The sequence below is a fragment of the Tachypleus tridentatus genome, chromosome 9 (genome assembly GCF_004210375.1).
Source record: "Tachypleus tridentatus isolate NWPU-2018 chromosome 9, ASM421037v1, whole genome shotgun sequence".
Lineage (NCBI taxonomy): Eukaryota > Metazoa > Arthropoda > Merostomata > Xiphosura > Limulidae > Tachypleus > Tachypleus tridentatus.
The window spans coordinates 160,539,362-160,555,584 of NC_134833.1; the positions used below are offsets into that span (position 1 = coordinate 160,539,362).

A 16,223-nucleotide genomic window follows, 5' to 3' on the forward strand; every position below is an offset into this window, starting at 1 on the left:
GAAAAGTAAAATTTCCTACGTAGTTTTCAGTGAAATTTATAAACTTTGTTCGTCATCTCCGAATCTTTCTTTGGGACTGAGAGTTCATTTATTTGCGTCATTTATTCTCCCACCTCGACGCTGGTGGGCAGAGTAGTAGATGGTCGTCATGGTAACTTATCAACACTTACCTGCGAGGCTCTTGGTGCCAGGGTAAAGTGGCCTCGCGAACTAAGCCGGTATATCTGTTCAAACACGAATTCAGACAATAAAGTTCAGGAGACATCTCGTCTGACGAGTTACGTCCGTATTTCTACTTCATACCTTAGTAACAAGGTAATCTGTCATAACACGACTTCATGAAGAATCCACTCAACGCACTTTGTCCACAGAGTTTAAAGGTCAGTATAAGCTATTTCTTATTTTTAAAAAAACGTCTCGAGTGTATTGTGGTTCGATGACGTTTTACACTCTGATCTAAATCACGTGCTCTTACGCTGAGCAGCACGTGCAGCAGTTTTATTGTTCTTAACTTTATCCTACACGTTTTCAAAATTCCATTGTGTTAATATAATATGTTAATATTGTTAATACAAGCGTTTCGGAGAGATGCACGCGTCCACCAAAGAACAATTGTGTTTTTGTTTGTTTCTTTGTTTGTCTTAAGCCTAACGTCTTACAGAGCATTGAAGTATTCGAGTAAGTAAGTAAACTGTGATAAAATGCTATTCAAGACTTATGTTTTTGTTTGCACAAAGCTATACAATGGGCTATCTGTGCTCTGCCCATCAAGGGTATAGAAACCTAGTTTCTAGTGTTGTAAGCCCGTAGAAATAACAATATGCCACTGGAAGGGTAGAGTGGAAGGAAAGACTCGTGTTTGATTGAATGTAAGTTAATGAACCAGCATGTTATACGAGTCATCTAGTTATTTAACCACACGTTATTCCTACGTGTACATGCAACTCATGACTTGTAATTTGTGCACAATTCTATAGTTCTTGTAAACCGTCATCACACCACAGGTCCCCATCTGGTACGACGGTAAGTCTCTGGATTTACAACGCTAAAATCAGGGTTCGATTTCCGTCGGTGGAGTCAGCAGATAGCCCAATGTGGCTTTTGCTATAAGAAAAAAAAACACACACACACAGTCACCGAACGGAGTCTGATATAGTTTGATGAAGATTCGTTTGTGAACAGTCAAAAACATTTTAATTTAAAGAAAACCAGAAGTTAATGTTGATTTTAAAATAAAAAAACTATTATTTAATCTGGTATAAATCTAGTGAAACTTTCCAGAAGCAAATGTAATGACGGGTATTCTCAGACAGGTGTCGCCACTACCCAGACGACACTGTAAAAACAGCATCGAAATTCACATTTACAAATTCTAAATCTTCATTTCCCAGAACTAACCTATCATACCATTTATATGTAATATTTGATATAATTTTAGATTCATTAAAAGTCGATTACCTATAGCAAAAAAAATTAATGCGTCACTGCTACCGTCCACTCGCTCTAAACGCATCTAAAGTAGAGAGCGATTGCTTTCCAGGCGTTTGTGCTATTAGGGGAAGAGGGGATAGAGATATATAAAAAAATTGTTTTAATAATTTTGACATTGGAAGAGAAATGTAATATTTTTGTCAATAATAATTAAATTGAATAATATTTAAAGTTTCACTGTTAACTGTTGTTTAACGAATATACATCAGTTACTGCCATACTTTACCTTCTCGTGAACGTCATTTGGTGATTAGGACGCTCGTCTCGCAAGCTGAGAGTCGCGTGTTCGATTCCCATTCACCGAACACATTCGCCCTTTCAGCCGTGGGGACGTTATAATGTGACGATCAATCTCACTATTCGTTGGTAAAAGAGCCGCCCAACAGTAGGCAGTAGTTTGTGATGACTAGCTGCATTCCGTCTAGTATTACACTGCCAAATTAGGCACGGCTAGAGCAGGTAACTCTCGTGTAGCTTTGCGTGTAATTTAAACCAAAGTTGCCTCTGAATTATTAAACATTTTGAATAAGTGAATACGAAAATATTATTGTTATTAAAATTTCACATGTAAAGTGAGTTTGATTGGATATTTACTAAATGTGATGCACACGTCTCTGTAGAGGATAGTTTTGTTATATTTGAGTTTTGAGCGTGTCTGACAAACAGCTGCAAACTAATTATTGAATCACGGTTGCAAACGAAAAACTTAAGTTACTGTAACATACAGTTTAGTATAACATATTCATGTTCTATATCACTTTATTGTATTTATGTTAAATCTACGATAAATTTAGGTTTTATCGTAAAATATGGTCAACAACATCACTACCTTTCCAGACCAAGTGGTCCCTAATTCAGCGGTGTAACACTAGGGAAGGCAGCTAGTAATCACCACCCACCGCCAACTCTTGGGCTACTCATTTACCAAAGAATGGTGAGGTTGACCGTCACATTATAACGCCCCCATGGTTGAAAGGGCGAGCATGTTTGGTGTGACGGGGATTCGAACCCGCAACCCTCGGATTACAAGTCGAGTGCCTTAACCACGTGGCCATGTCGGACCATTATTTAATTACTGAATTTATTCTCATGTCTAGTATCTAGCTTTATGATGTCACACTTTTGTGCTGCGGGTAAACATACATGTTATTGTTTGTTTTCTTCTTTTCCTTAGACTATTCTCTCATAATTACCTAAGGCGTAGTTACTTTAACCGTCCCTAATCTTCAACTAATAGGCTAGGCTTAAGAAAACAAAACAGAAAGTCAAGAACACCCATCGGTAACGTTTGGGTGGCTATTGTTTCATCAAAATTGTTGGAATTAACGCTACTCTTATAGTGCACCCACTGTTCTAAAATACTAATTATTGTTGTCCCCACCACGACATGTACTATAAATCCCTCGATTCGTAGTCCAGACACTCTGACCGTTTGGTATTGCAGGGACACTTCCAGTAGCAACATATGAGCTGGTTCCGTTTGTTTTGAATTACGCGCAAAGCTACACGAGTCTTATTTGCGCTAGCCGTCCCTAATTTAGTAGTGTAAGACTAGAGGGAAGGCAGTTAGTCATCACCACCCACCGCCAACTCTTGAGCTTCTCTTTTACCAACGAATAGTTGGATTGAACATCATATTATAACGCCCTCACGCTGAATGGGCAATCATGTTTGGTGCGACAGGAATTCGAACCCGCGAACCTCACATTACGAGTCGAGTACCTTAACCACGTGGCCATGTCGAACACATATCATCTGTAATAGCAGCATTAAATTGCATATAATTTATTTGTTTCTTAATTACCACAAATCTACACAACACATGTCAAAATCCGACCTTTAGCGATATAACCCCAAAGACAGAGGGTGAGGCATCCATATAAAAGAGTTTTAGGACAATTCGCAAGATCGAATATCTGGTTTTGTCACCAGTCAACAATAAAGAGCAGTGTAAGTTATCAGTTCCTTCTTTTATTATCTGTAAACAATAAGTAGCTTTGTAAGTTATCAGTTCCCAATTTTATTATCTGTAAACAATAAGTAGCTTTGTAAGTTATCAGTTCATAGTTTTATTATCTGTAAACAATAAGTAGCTTTGTAAGTTATCAGTTCCTACTTTTATTATCTGTAAACAACAAGAAGCGTTGTTAGTTATCAGTTCCTAGTTTTATTATCTGTAAACAACAAGAAGCGTTGTTAGTTATCAGTTCCTAGTTTTATTATCTGTAGACAATAAGTAGCTTTGTAAGTTATCAGTTCATAGTTTTATTATCTGTAAACAATAAGTAACTTTGTAAGTTATCAGTTCCTAGTTTTATTATCTGTAAACAATAAGTAGCATTATTGGTTATCAGTTCCTAGTTTTATTATCTGTAAACAATAAGTAACTTTGTAAGTTATCAGTTCCTAGTTTTATTACCTGTAAACAATAAGTAACTTTGTAAGTTATCAGTTCCTAGTTTTATTATCTGTAAACAATAAGTAACTTTGTAAGTTATCAGTTCCTAGTTTTATTATCTGTAAACAATAAGTAGCATTATTGGTTATCAGTTCCTAGTTTTGTTATCTGTAAACAATAAGTAACTTTGTAAGTTATCAGTTCCTAGTTTTATTATCTGTAAACAATAAGTAACATTGTTAGTTATCAGTTCCGAGTTTTATTATCTGTAAACAATAAGTAACATTGTTAGTTATCAGTTCCTAGTTTTATTATCTGTAAACAATAAGTAGCATTGTAAGTTATCGGTACCTAGTTTTGTTAGCTGCCAACAATAAGTAACATTGTTAGTTATCGGTACCAAGTTTTGTTAGCTGCCAGCAATACGTAACATTGTTAGTTATCGGTACCTAGTTTTGTTAGCTGCCAACAATAGGTAACATTGTTAGTTATCGGTACCTAGTTTTGTTAGCTGCCAACAATAAGTAACATTGTTAGTTATCAGTACCTAGTTTTGTTGGCTACCAACAATAAGTAACATTGTTAGTTATCACTACCTAGTTTTGTTGGCTACCAACAATACGTAACATGGTTAGTTATCAGTACCTAGTTTTGTTGGCTACCAACAATAAGTAACGTTGTTAGTTATCACTACCTAGTTTTGTTGGCTACCAACAATACGTAACATGGTTAGTTATCAGTACCTAGTTTTGTTGGCTACCAACAATAAGTAACATTGTTACTTATCGGTACCTACTTTTGTTGGCTACCAACAATACGTAACATTGTTAGTTATCAGTACCTAGTTTTGTTGGCTACCAACAATAAGTAACATTGTTAGTTATCGGTAACTAGTTTTGTTAGCTACCAACAATAAGTAACATTGTTAGTTATCACTACCTAGTTTTGTTGGCTACCAACAATAAGTAACATTGTTAGTTATCAGTACCTAGTTTTGTTGGCTGCCAACAATAAGTAACATTGTTAGTTATCGGTACCTAGTTTTGTTAGCTGCCAACAATAAGTAACATTGATAGTTATCGGTACCTAGTTTTGTTAGCTGCCAACAATACGTAACATTGTTAGTTATCAGTACCTAGTTTTGTTAGCTGCCAACAATACGTAACATTGTTAGTTATCAGTACCTAGTTTTGTTAGCTGCCAACAATAAGTAACATTGTTAGTTATCGGTACCTAGTTTTGTTAGCTGCCAACAATACGTAACATTGTTAGTTATCGGTACCTTGTTTTGTTAGCTGCCAACAATACGTAACATTGTTAGTTATCCGTACCTAGTTTTGTTAGCTGCCAACAATAAGTAACATTGTTAGTTATCGGTACCTAGTTTTGTTAGCTGCCAACAATAAGTAACATTGTTAGTTATCGGTACCTAGTTTTGTTAGCTGACAACAATAAGTAACATTGTTAGTTATCCGAACCTAGTTTTGTTAGCTGCCAACAATAAGTAACATTGTTAGTTATCCGTACCTAGTATTGTTAGCTGCCAGCAATAAGTAACATTGTTAGTTATCGGTACCTAGTTTTGTTAGCTGCCAGCAATTCGTAACATTGTTAGTTATCGGTACGAAGTTTTGTTAGCTGCCAACAATAAGTGACATTGTTAGTTATCGGTACCTAGTTTTGTTAGTTGCCAACAATAAGTAACATTGTTAGTTATCGGTACCTAGTTTTGTTAGCTGCCAACAATAAGTAACATTGTTAGTTATCGGTACCTAGTTTTGTTAGCTGCCAGCAATACGTAACATTGTTAGTTATCGGTACCTAGTTTTGTTAGCTGCCAACAATAGGTAACATTGTTAGTTATCGGTACCTAGTTTTGTTAGCTGCCAACAATAAGTAACATTGTTAGTTATCGATACCTAGTTTTGTTAGCTGCCAACAATAAGTAACATTGTTAGTTATCGGTACCTAGTTTTGTTGGCTACCAACAATAAGTAACATTGTTAGTTATCGGTACCTAGTTTTGTTGGCTACCAACAATAAGTAACATTGTTAGTTATCAGTACCTAGTTTTGTTGGCTGCCAACAATAAGTAACATTGTTAGTTATCAATACCTAGTTTTGTTAGCTGCCAACAATAAGTAACATTGTTAGTTATCGGTACCTAGTTTTGTTAGCTGCCAACAATAAGTAACATTGTTAGTTATCGGTACCTAGTTTTGTTAGCTGCCAACAATAAGTAACATTGTTAGTTATCAGTACCTATTTTTGTTAGCTGCCAACAATAAGTAACATTGTTAGTTATCAGTACCTAGTTTTGTTAGCTGCCAACAATAATTAATATTATTAGTTATCGGTACCTAGTTTTGTTAGCTACCAACAATAAGTAACATTGTTAGTTACCAGTTCCTAGTTTTGTTGGCTACCAACAATAAGTAACATTGTTAGTTATCTGTACCTAGTTTTGTTGGCTGCCAACAATAAGTAACATTGTTAGTTATCGGTACCTAGTTTTGTTAGCTGCCAACAATAAGTAACATTGTTAGTTATCAGTACCTAGTTTTGTTAGCTGCCAACAATAAGTAACATTGTTAGTTATCGGTACCTAGTTTTGTTAGCTGCCAACAATAAGTAACGTTGTTAGTTATCGGTACCTAGTTTTGTTAGCTGCCAACAATAAGTAACATTGTTAGTTATCGGTACCTAGTTTTGTTAGCTGCCAACAATAAGTAACATTGTTAGTTATCGGTACCTAGTTTTGTTAGCTGCCAACAATACGTAGCATTGTTAGTTATCGGTACCTAGTTTTGTTAGCTGCCAACAATACGTAACATTGTTAGTTATCGGTACCTAGTTTTGTTAGCTGCCAACAATAAGTAACATTGTTAGTTATCGATACCTAGTTTTGTTAGCTGCCAACAATAAATAACATTGTTAGTTATCGGTACCTAGTTTTGTTGGCTACCAACAATAAGTAACATTGTTACTTATCGGTACCTAGTTTTGTTGGCTACCAACAATACGTAACATTGTTAGTTATCAGTACCTAGTTTTGTTGGCTACCAACAATAAGTAACATTGTTAGTTATCACTACCTAGTTTTGTTGGCTACCAACAATGAGTAACATTGTTACTTATCGGTACCTAGTTTTGTTGGCTACCAACAATAAGTAACATTGTTAGTTATCACTACCTAGTTTTGTTGGCTACCAACAATGAGTAACATTGTTAGTTATCGGTACCTAGTTTTGTTAGCTGCCAACAATAAGTAACATTGTTAGTTATCAGTACCTAGTTTTGTTAGCGGCCAACAATAAGTAACATTGTTAATTATCGGTACCTAGTTTTGTTAGCTGCCAACAATAAGTAACATTGTTAGTTATCGGTACCTAGTTTTGTTAGCTGCCAACAATAAGTAACATTGTTAGTTATCGGTACCTAGTTTTGTTAGCTGCCAACAATACGTAACATTGTTAGTTATCGGTACCTAGTTTTGTTAGCTGCCAACAATAAGTAACATTGTTAGTTATCGGTACCTAGTTTTGTTAGCTGCCAACAATACGTAACATTGTTAGTTATCGGTACCTAGTTTTGTTAGCTGGCAACAATAAGTAACATTGTTATTTATCAGTACCTAGTTTTGTTGGCTACCAACAATGAGTAACATTGTTAGTTATCGGTACCTAGTTTTGTTGGCTACCAACAATAAGTAACATTGTTAGTTATCGGTACCTAGTTTTGTTGGCTACCAACAATAAGTAACATTGTTAGTTATCGGTACCTGATTTTGTTAGCTGCCAACAATACGTAACATTGTTAGTTATCGGTACCTAGTTTTGTTAGCTGCCAACAATAAGTAACATTGTTAGTTATCGGTACCTAGTTCTGTTAGCTGCCAACAATAAGTAACATTGTTAGTTATCAGTACCTAGTTTTGTTGGCTACCAACAATGAGTAACATTGTTAGTTATCGGTACCTAGTTTTGTTGGCTACCAACAATAAGTAACATTGTTAGTTATCGGTACCTAGTTTTGTTGGCTACCAACAATAAGTAACATTGTTAGTTATCGGTACCTGATTTTGTTAGCTGCCAACAATACGTAACATTGTTAGTTTTCGGTACCTAGTTTTGTTAGCTGCCAACAATACGTAACATTGTTAGTTATCGGTACCTGATTTTGTTAGCTGCCAACAATACGTAACATTGTTAGTTTTCGGTACCTAGTTTTGTTAGCTGCCAACAATACGTATGGTTCTGAGTTATTAAACCTCTTACTTTACAAATCCTTTGTTTTCCTCCCAATATTTTCTTCCTTTACATCTCCTGTCTTGTTAATATCTTTCTTCCGCTCTAAACGTTACTAATTGGTTATTTTCGACTATTGCCCAGAGAGAACAATGTCCCACTTTAATATTCTTCTAGGATTCGCAGTTTACACGCGATCGTGTCATTTCCATAGCAGAACAATCATCATCCATAGGCGTACAAACTCGAAATAAAAATTAGAATATTGATACTTGATTTGTTCGAGCGTAGTAAACAAAGTAAGACTTGTTTCACATTCGCACTTGTTTGTTTATCTACTGATAACGTCAGTCAGTAGACACGGCATATCTTGCAAAACTTGTTATATTTCCATCATATCAAGTTTATAACACACACATACATGTTTTAGCATTCGTATTGAAATTACAGGTGAGATCACACACAATCATTTTCGTTAAGAAAACTTTAAAGAAACGTAAAACGATTTTATATAATATTCACTGTGGGTAATGTTTTAACACCTACTTCAAAACTAATGTTATTTTACCTGAAAACTCTGTCACCGAATCTACTGTTGCACATATAATCTACTTCCTCGTGTATTCACGGTCATCAACATAAAGCAATGAAGAATCCTCCTGCATCAAAGCTCAAAACGTGTATATATGAAATCTATAGACGTAGAGCGTAATTCATAATAATAATTTTTCTCTCTTACTAACAGCTTGTCCAGTTGCGACAAAAATATAATAAAAACAGCAGAAACATTCAAACAAGAATAACCTGTATCAGTAGAAACATTTAAACAAGAATAACCTGTTTCAGTAGAAACATTTAAACAAGAATAACCTGTTTCAGTAGAAACATTTAAACAAGAATAACCTGTTTCAGTAGAAACATTCAAACAAGAATAACATGTTTCAGTAGAAACATTCAAACAAGAATAACCTGTTTCAGTAGAAACATTTAAACAAGAATAACCTGTATCAGTAGAAACATTTAAACAAGAATAACCTGTATCAGAAGAAACATTTAAACAAGAATAACCTGTTTCAGTAGAAACATTCAAACAAGAATATCATGTTTCAGTAGAAACATTCAAACAGCAATAACCTGTATCAGTAGAAACATTCAAACAGCAATAACCTGTATCAGTAGAAACATTTAAACAAGAATAACATGTTTCAGTAGAAACATTTAAACAAGAATAACATGTTTCAGTAGAAACATTTAAAGAAGAATAACCTGTTTCAGTAGAAACATTCAAACAAGAATAACCTGTATCAGTAGAAACATTCAAACAGAAATAACCTGTATCAGTAGAAACATTTAAACAAGAATAACATGTTTCAGTAGAAACATTTAAACAAGAATAACATGTTTCAGTAGAAACATTTAAACAAGAATAACCTGTTTCAGTAGAAACATTCAAACAGCAATAACCTGTATCAGTAGAAACATTCAAACAGCAATAACCTGTATCAGTAGAAACATTTAAACAAGAATAACATGTTTCAGTAGAAACATTTAAACAAGAATAACCTGTATCAGTAGAAACATTCAAACAGCAATAACCTGTATCAGTAGAAACATTTAAACAAGAATAACATGTTTCAGTAGAAACATTTAAACAAGAATAACATGTTTCAGTAGAAACATTTAAACAAGAATAACCTGTTTCAGTAGAAACATTCAAACAAGAATAACCTGTATCAGTAGAAACATTCAAACAGAAATAACCTGTATCAGTAGAAACATTTAAACAAGAATAACATGTATCAGTAGAAACATTTAAACAAGAATAACCTGTTTCAGTAGAAACATTCAAACAGCAATAACCTGTATCAGTAGAAACATTTAAACAAGAATAACATGTTTCAGTAGAAACATTTAAACAAGAATAACATGTTTCAGTAGAAACATTTAAACAAGAATAACCTGTCAGTAGAAGCATTTAAACAGAATAACATGTCAGTTGAAACATTTAAACAAGAATAACCTGTATCAGTAAAAACATTTAAACAAGAATAACCTGTATCAGTAGAAACACTTAAACCAGAATACACTGTCAGTAGCAACATTTAAACAAGAATAACCTGTATCAGTAAAAACATTTAAACAAGAATAACCTGTATCAGTAGAAACATTTAAACCAGAATACACTGTCAGTAGCAACATTTAAACAAGAATAACCTGTCAGTACAAACATTTAAACAACAATAAAATATATCAGTTAGGATTCGGTTCATTCCAAGTAGCTGTTTAACTCAGATGAAAATTTTTGCCCCACGACACTTACACTAAAAAAAATATGTTTCGTTCATGTTATATCCATCAGTAATGGTGGGTAAACCTATGAGGAATTATTGTATCGACACATTCACATCGTACCATGAATGCTACACGGTTCCTACTGACTACATTAAACAACATTATTACTTATCACCTGCTACACGGTTCCTACTGATACATTAAACAACATTATTACTTGTTACTTGCTACACGGTTCCTACTGACTACATTAAACAACATTATTACTTGTTACCTGCTACACGGTTCCTACTGACTACATTAAACAACATTATTACTTGTTACCTGCTACACGGTTCCTACTGAATACATTAAACAACATTATTACTTATCACCTGCTACACGGTTCCTACTGACTACATTAAACAACATTATTACTTGTTACCTGCTACACGGTCTCCTGCTGACTACATTAAACAACATTATTACTTGTTACTTGCTACACGGTTCCTACTGACTACATTAAACAACATTATTACTTGTTACCTGCTACACGGTTCCTACTGACTACATTAAACAACATTATTACTTATCACCTGCTACACGGTTCCTGCTGACTACATTAAACAACATTATTACTTGTTACCTGCTACACGGTTCCTACTGACTACATTAAACAACATTATTACTTGTTGCTTGCTACACGGTTCCTACTGACTACATTAAACAACATTATTACTTGTTACTTGCTACACGGTTCCTACTGACTACATTAAACAACATTATTACTTGTTACCTGCTACACGGTTCCTACTGACTACATTAAACAACATTATTACTTGTTACTTGCTACACGGTTCCTACTGACTACATTAAACAACATTATTACTTGTTACTTGCTACACGGTTCCTACTGACTACATTAAACAACATTATTACTTGTTACCTGCTACACGGTCTCCTGGTGACTACATTAAACAACATTATTACTTGTTACCTGCTACACGGTTCCTACTGACTACATTAAACAACATTATTACTTGTTACCTGCTACACGGTTCCTACTGACTACATTAAACAACATTATTACTTATCACCTGCTACACGGTTCCTGCTGACTACATTAAACAACATTATTACTTGTTACCTTACCTGACTTAAACAACGGTATCTTGTCTGCTACACTGACTACATTAAACAACATTATTACTTGTTATCTTACACGGTTCCTACTGACTACATTAAACAACATGCTTATCACCTGCTGTTCCTGCTGACTACATTAAACAACATTATTACTTGTTATCTGCTACACGGTTCCTACTGACTACATTAAACAACATTATTACTTATCACCTGCTACACGGTTCCTGCTGACTACATTAAACAACATTATTACTTGTTACTTGCTACACGGTTCCTACTGACTACATTAAACAACATTATTACTTGTTACCTGCTACACGGTTCCTACTGACTACATTAAACAACATTATTACTTATCACCTGCTACACGGTTCCTACTGACTACATTAAACAACATTATTACTTATCACCTGCTACACGGTTCCTACTGACTACATTAAACAACATTATTACTTATCACCTGCTACACGGTTCCTACTGACTACATTAAACAACATTATTACTTATCACCTGCTACACGGTTCCTACTGACTACATTAAACAACATTATTACTTATAAACATATCAGTGTATTTCTCTATCTTTTCAACGTCTATACCAAATAGAGAATCCAACACTTGTGGTTATTACAATATAATAAAAACTTTCACGACTTAGGAAATCCGTATATAATTTATCGGTTAGTTCAAAGTACTGTTCCCTGGATACCGACTACGATGTCATGGTAACAGCTCTTCGTATTGACAGTCGCACTACACAGGGTTTTAAAAAAACTGATGAACGAAACAAGTCACAAATCAATCAATACAGTAAATCTGGTGAAAATGAATAGTTCGATCTAATCAATGAAGTCATTACAAATATTTACTATAATAATCTAAAATGTGATCGTTATTATAATATTTTCCAAATATATATGTATTTATAGGAGTAGTAAAAGTTAAAGTATCAGACTCGGGGATCTTTAACTGGCTCTCTACCTACAATACTAATGTTGATATATGGAGACTTTTTATAACAAATTAAACTCAGTGGAAAGTATTTATCGTAATATATAAAACTGTTATGATTACCTAAATACACAGACTACTGTTAGCTTTGTTAAACTACATTGTTATCTGTTACCTAAATACACAGACTACTGTTAGCTTTGTTAAACTACATTGTTATCTGTTACCTAAATACACAGACTACTGTTAGCTTTGTTAAACAACATAATTATCTGTTAACTGACACACAGACTACTGTTAGCTTTGTTAAACAACATAATTATCTGTTAACTGATACACAGACTACTGTTAGCTTTGTTAAACTACATAATTATCTGTTAACTGATACACAGACTACTGTTAGCTTTGTTAAACTACATAATTATCTGTTAACTGATACACAGACTACTGTTAGCTTTGTTAAACAACATAATTATCTGTTAACTGATACACAGACTACTGTTAGCTTTGTTAAACAACATAATTATCTGTTACCTAAATACACAGACTACTGTTAGCTTTGTTAAACAACATAATTATCTGTTAACTGACACACAGACTACTGTTAGCTTTGTTAAACAACATAATTATCTGTTAACTGATACACAGACTACTGTTAGCTTTGTTAAACTACATAATTATCTGTTAACTGATACACAGACTACTGTTAGCTTTGTTAAACTACATAATTATCTGTTAACTGATACACAGACTACTGTTAGCTTTGTTAAACAACATAATTATCTGTTACCTAAATACACAGACTACTGTTAGCTTTGTTAAACAACATAATTATCTGTTAACTGACACACAGACTACTGTTAGCTTTGTTAAACAACATAATTATCTGTTAACTGATACACAGACTACTGTTAGCTTTGTTAAACTACATAATTATCTGTTAACTGATACACAGACTACTGTTAGCTTTGTTAAACTACATAATTATCTGTTAACTGATACACAGACTACTGTTAGCTTTGTTAAACAACATAATTATCTGTTAACTGATACACAGACTACTGTTAGTTTTGTTAAACTACATAATTATCTGTTAACTGATACACAGACTACTGTTAGCTTTGTTAAACAACATAATTATCTGTTAACTGACACACAGACTACTGTTAGCTTTGTTAAACAACATAATTATCTGTTAACTGATACACAGACTACTGTTAGCTTTGTTAAACTACATAATTATCTGTTAACTGATACACAGACTACTGTTAGCTTTGTTAAACAGCATAATTATCTGTTAACTGATACACAGACTACTGTTAGCTTTGTTAAACTACATAATTATCTGTTAACTGACACACAGACTACTGTTAGCTTTGTTAAACTACATAATTATCTGTTAACTGATACACAGACTACTGTTAGCTTTGTTAAACAACATAATTATCTGTTACCTGACACACAGTTTATTGTCATCTTTATTAAACAACATAATTATCTGTTAACTGATACACAGACTACTGTTAGCTTTGTTAAACTACATAATTATCTGTTAACTGATACACAGACTACTGTTAGCTTTGTTAAACAACATAATTATCTGTTAACTGATACACAGACTACTGTTAGCTTTGTTAAACAACATAATTATCTGTTAACTGATACACAGGCTACTGTTAGCTTTGTTAAACTACATAATTATCTGTTAACTGATACACAGACTACTGTTAGCTTTGTTAAACAACATAATTATCTGTTAACTGACACACAGTTTATTGTCATCTTTATTAAACAACATAATTATCTGTTAACTGACACGCAGTTTACTGTCATCTTTATTAAACAACATTGATATATGTTAACTGACACACAGTTTATTGTCATCTTTATTAAACAACATTGTTATATGTTAACTCACACACAGTTTATTGTCATCTTTATTAAACAACATTGTTATATGTTAACTGACACACAGTTTACTGTCATCTTTATTAAACAACATTGTTATATGTTAACTGACACACAGTTTACTGTCATCTTTATTAAACAACATAATTATCTGTTAACTGACACACAGTTTATTGTTATATTTGTTAAACAACCTTAATATGTGTTACCTTCTACGTTGTCTAAGTGTCAACCACATTAAACAACGTTAATATGTGTTACCTTCTACGTTGTCTAACTGTCAACCACATTAAACAACGTTAATACAGTGGAGCGCCATTAAGCCGCGGACCAGTAAACCGCGAAATCACTTAAGCCGCTGTAGCAAGTCTTGTGAGCGATGTGAGCGAGGATTATCGCGGCTCACCGCTAATTTAAGAACGTGTAAAAACGCGGCTTACGAATTTAATCCTAGCTTTATAACTTCAAGGGGATATTTAAAAAGGATTTGCTTTAATTTGGGAAATAAATAAAATATATTACAATAGAAATCGATCGTTAATCTACCTTATCTGCTCTGTATGTCAGCTTTATGGAGGCCGCCATTGTTACCGAATCACACCTCTCCATACATTAAAGTTAATCCGCGGTAAATCCGTGAAAAAAGTGATCAATAATTAAAATATTATTTTTAATTCGATAATCCGATATAATGATCACGCAATGGCCCGGATGAGGCTCCTCGGCGGAGCTGTTGGCGACTTCGGCTTTTCAGTCACAAAGGTTTAAGCCGCGGACCAGTTAAGCCACGGTTAAGCAAGTTGACCCCCCCAAATACTGCCGCTTAACGGCGCTCCACTGTATCTGTTACCTTCTACGTTGTCTAACTGTCAACCACATTAAACAACGTCCTGCTTGTCATTTTCTAAACAGTCTATCTACCAACTTAATAACATTACATTTTTACCTATTACCTGCTACACAGTCAATTTGCATCGTATAGCGTCATAACTTTCTATTTACTACACAATCTATACACGGATTTCAGAGAACATCAATACTGCCTGTTATCAGCCTTACAATTTAATAACCTGCCGCAGTAAACAAAGTAGTTCCTGCCATACACGAACTTCCAACAGCATAAAAGAGCTTTATTAGTTCTTGATGGATACACAGTTTAACTACCAACTACATGATTAAAAACAGCTGTTATCTGTATGAAATAATAGTTTTAAAACCAAAGTTACGTGTTAGAACACAATAATAGTTTTAAAACCAAAGTTACTTGTTAGAACACATTCACTAGTTTCCAAGTTGTCAAAGTTTTAACGATGTATTTGTTCTTCAATCCCAAGTGTTGTTACTTTCTTGTCCAGGGCGTGAAGCTGTAACTTATGTTCTCCTAAATGTTCCGTTTATAGTAGAATATAGTTTTTATTGTGAAGAGATTCGGACCCTCAGAAACTTTCATACTTGTCAAATGAGTGATAGAGAATAACTGTTTAGTTTTCATTAACCCCTAAAAACGGATAGATTGTCCGCTTCTCTGTTAATGATACAACAAAAGTGTTATAACTTTTGTTACATTAAGCTCGTTTTAAACATATCTTTCATACTTTTAAAAACACGAGGCGTAAAAATGCAATTATAATTGGTCTACGTATCTTAATTGGCTAATGTTAACGAGTGTCGCATTTATTTAGAATTATAACAGAAAGTTTGAATTTCACATAAAGCTACACGATTGTTATTTACGTTAGCCATTCTTAATGTATTAGTGAAAGACAGCTAGTCATCACCGCCCACCGCCAACTCTTGAGCTGCTCTTTTACC

The 16,223-nt window shown here is 33.9% G+C and overlaps 1 protein-coding gene across 1 annotated transcript in view; it reads left to right on the forward strand.

Annotated features, from left to right (window-relative positions):
* Positions 1-203: 203 nt before the first annotated feature.
* Positions 204-16,223, forward strand: part of LOC143227549 (uncharacterized) — a 105,713-nt gene continuing 89,693 nt past the window's right edge. The window contains exon 1 of the mRNA XM_076458983.1: positions 204-380. The gene's annotated coding sequence lies outside the window, so the exon portion shown is untranslated. The remainder of the gene's footprint in view (positions 381-16,223) is intronic.